Source organism: Hordeum vulgare, chromosome 6H (assembly GCF_904849725.1).
Source record: "Hordeum vulgare subsp. vulgare chromosome 6H, MorexV3_pseudomolecules_assembly, whole genome shotgun sequence".
NCBI lineage: Eukaryota > Viridiplantae > Streptophyta > Magnoliopsida > Poales > Poaceae > Hordeum > Hordeum vulgare.
Genome location: NC_058523.1, coordinates 7,763,150 through 7,767,364, shown reverse-complemented (window position 1 = coordinate 7,767,364; position 4,215 = coordinate 7,763,150). Strand labels below are relative to the sequence as shown.

General features: G+C 44.7%; 1 pseudogene; it reads left to right on the top strand.

Moving 5' to 3' along the window:
- The first annotated feature begins 757 nt into the window (after nucleotides 1–757).
- On the top strand, nucleotides 758–3,870 carry LOC123404864 (annotated as a pseudogene).
- Nucleotides 3,871–4,215: the final 345 nt, after the last annotated feature.

Genomic DNA, 4,215 nt, shown 5'->3' with positions numbered 1-4,215 from the left:
CATTGTATCCATCTTGATCTTGTGATCATCGAAGACATCCGCAACATGCAACTCCAATATGATCTTATCCTCCTCAAATTTTCTTTATTTTTTTCTTCAAGTAATTGTTTTCTTCTTCAACTAAATTTAACCTCTCGACAATAGGGTCGGTTGGAATTTCCGGTTCAACAACCTCCTAGATAAATAAAATCTATGTCACATTGGTCGGCATAAGTGTCATAAACAATAAATGAACCAAATAGTTATGAAAAGATAATATATACCACATATGAATCATAAACAGGACGAGGGCCAACAGGGGCAGATACCAAAACCATCGCACTATATAATAACAAGGAATAATAAAAGTAAGAAAATTAGACAAGTATCTATCTGAAGTCAGAATTTTTTTCTTTCAGAAAGAAGATAAGAACAAGAGGCTCACCACGATGGTGCCGGCGACGAGATCGGCGCGGGCGATCGACGGCGGTGAAGACGGGGCGGGGACGGGGCATGACGGACCGCTAAATCTAGACAAATCTCGTTGAAAATGGAGCTCGGAGGTCGAGTTTCGAGAGGAGAAAGCTTAACTAGTGTGGCTCGGGCATTTCATCGAACACCTCATGTGCATAGGAGCTGAACTAGAGCACCCAAATGCCCTCCCCTCGCCAGCTTGACAAAAACAGAGCACTGCGGAGTGCTCTGCCGCGGCGGTGGGTATATGTAGGCAAGTTATTTGTCCCGGTTTGTGGCATGAACCGGGACTAAAGCCAACCCTTCTGTCTCGGTTCAAGCCACGAACCGGGACCAATGGTTGTGGGCCAGCAGCGAGGACCATTGGTCCCGGTTCGTGGCTCGAACCGGGACAAATGGTTCCACACGAACCGGGACCAATGCCCACGAGGCCCCGGCCGCCCCCCTGGGCTCACAAACCGGGTCTAATACCCCCCATTGGTCCCGGTTCTTGAAGAACCGGGACTAATGGGCTGGCCAGGGCCGAACGGAAGCCCTGTTTTCTACCAGTGATAGTCATCTGTGGTGCGAGTTGATGTTGAAAGTCTGAAACTACAAGCACATAGTTTAGATTGTTTTATAATAATAACTTGCACTTGTTTGTTTTTATAAAATCAGGACCAGTGGTTTTTCGTTTAGGTTGCTAGAAATGTTCCAGCTACTCCCTCCGTTCACAAATATAAGGAAGTTCTATAACTTTTTTTCTGAATTGGATCTATATAAACACATTTTAGTATGTTTGTTCACTCATCTCAGTCTGTCGGTCGCCGCGCCGGTCGCCCCACTCCTCTCCCTCTCCTTCGTGTTCCCCTGCGCCTCTTTCCCCGATTTCTCACATAACTTTCGTGGATCTCAGTTCGCGAGCTCCTGAATTTTGAACCATGCCGCGATTTGCTGCGTGCTCTGCAATTCTGCGCAGGTTCTGGAGGTCGGCTGCGGCAATTCACGGATCGGGGAGGAGCTCTTGCGGGAGGGCGTCGCCGGCGGCATCACCTGCATTGACCTCTCACCGGTCGCCGTCCACAGGATGCGGGACAGACTGGCGGAGCAGGGCACCAGTGGTTAGTTGAGTTCGCCAGTTTGGTCGGGAATGTACTTTCTGCATGTATGTTCGTCACCGCCTGTGTTTGGCTGTTTGAGTGAGAATTTTCCTTCTGCTGCGTGAAGGTGTGGATGTGGTGGTGGCTGACATGCTTGACCTTCCGTTCGAGAGCGAGATCTTTGACCTGGTGATCCAGAAAGGGACCATGGTATGCGTGTTGTGGACTTTCATGCCTCCCACTGTTCCAACCTATCCATATTTTGTGCTATCATTTTTTCAAAGCTATGCTATGCTCAACGTTAACCGCAACTCAAAAGAACAAACATATTAACCAACAAAGGGTGTGGTTGCATAGTACTAGTACTGTGTGTTGAGACACTGATTTTTTCCTGGTTACACCTGCAATTTGACATGCCGCCAGTAATATCACCTTCAACATAAAAACTTGGTTTGCATTCCTGAACTGTGCTCCGGTGAATTCAGGGCCTCTTTGATTTGCAGGATTGTAGAATTGTAGGAATAGGAAAAATAAAGAAATGGAATGTCATGTCCATTCTAATCCTATAGGATTTGAGTTTGTTTGATTGCGTCACAGGAAAAACCAAATCAAAGGGATTTTTCCAAGAGGAAGTTGCACAGTCTGCTGAGGAAAAATATCCGAAGAAATAAGAAAAAGTTGGTTAGTCAAACGACAAAATAAGCAAAAGCTTGTTAGGCCAACAAGATTATTGTAATCCGCCTCAATGCCAAATGCAGCCGAAGTGTGCGCAGATAGACTGTCTTAGCTAATACCCCCTCCGTTCCTAAATATAAGACATTTTTTTTACTATAGACTACATACGGAACAGAATGAGTGAATCTATACTCTAAAATATGTCTATATACATCCGTATGTAGCTTATAATGCAATCCTAAAAGATCTTATATTTAGGAATGGAGGGAGTAGTATACTGCCCTCGCTATATAGCAACATGAATCTATACGGTTAACATATTATCAAGATCGTCGAGATATAAACTAGCGGTGGTTTGTGATAGTATTACTTGGTGTTTTAGTGGAAATCCACAACTGCATCTATTACAGAATTTCAGAAGATGAGCCCAGGAGCTATTTACAGTAATGTGTTACTCCTATCCTTATCTAAATGACCATTCAGTCATTCACATATATAAAAGATGCGGAAGACAAGCTCATGTGTGCGGAATTCCAGTATAAAAGTAGTTATTAACTATGTTAAAAATTCGTTCGTGTGGTTGTCAAATGCGATAAGTAATACAAGTTGTTTAACACAACATATTGGCCAATGAAGTGGTTGCATTTGCATGTTATCTTGATAATTACCTAACAATTTTTCTGTTAGGATAGCTACACGACCAGGGAAAAGAAGTCAATTCGAACAATCAAGATACTTAACTCAGCACCTTTAAAAGTACTCAGAAAGATGCCCTATGTCTGTTGACTTATCCTAACACCTTTGTTCTTTCATAGCATCCAAACTTAGATATTTTTGTCATCTTGCGATTAGATTATTAGATACTGCTTATAGACTTATACAGAAACATCCTTTGACATGATGTGTGGTTTGTGGACAGTGGTGATCCATGGAATCCCATCCCTACAATAGTGGATAATGTAATCAAAATGCGGAAAAGGTACCCACAAGGTTTTGAAGCCACATGGCAAATTTATATCAATTACTTTTGACAGGTTTGGGAGATCCAATTGTCTGAATCCCTTTTTCATGCCCTTCATTTGTCAGCGCTTTTGTATTTCAGACACGTTTCTTTGCATGTCCCAATGATATGCTCTTTCTGGGTTTGTGGGTATACTATTTGTGCGCTATACATAAGTACTCCCTCCTTTCCGAATTATAAGACATAAGTACTCCCTCCTTTCCGAATTATAAGACTTTTTAACTTTTTTCTGAACCAGATGTATATAGACATGTTTTAGTGTGTTTGCTCAGTCATTTTAGTCAGTATGTAGTCCATGCTGAAATATCCAAAAACATCTTATAATTGGAAACGGAGGTGATACTAAATAAGGATATAGCTTTTGTTTAGCAATATCACACAATGGTTATGAATCGTGATATATAAAGAATTAAAGATTGTCTTTAATTACTATTCATGAAGAGAAGAGCAAGGGGGACTGGTCATGAACAATGATTTATTTCTTTAGCAGCTTTAGTTCTTTTTCTAAAATTTCTACTTTCTATATAGCAGCCACACTTTCGTCGTCGATTTTTCGAAGCACCTGAGCTTACATGGTGTGTCGAGTGGAAAACCTTTGGTGATGGCTTCCATTATTTCTTCAACATCCTACAACAGATTTAATGTTTGCCAGCCCCCACCCGACCCACACGCAGTCGGCCCCCACGTTGCTCCAGCCGACCCCTACACCCGCCCCGCCGGCCCCCACCCGCCCAGCTCCGCCAGCCATCCCACCCAACCCCGGCTGCCTAGCCCCGCCGCCACCCCGCCAGCCACCAACCGACCCCCACACCGCGCGAGCCGGCCCCCGCACCCGCCCTGCCGGCCAGCCCTTGGCCGCCGCACCGCCTGCTGCCTTTGACGCCCGTGCCCACCGACAGGGGCGGACGAGCGGGGGAGATCCCGTTGATCCAGTGACGTCGGCTGCGGCGCGTACGGGCATGTCTACTTTGGTTTCCTCGGCTCCAC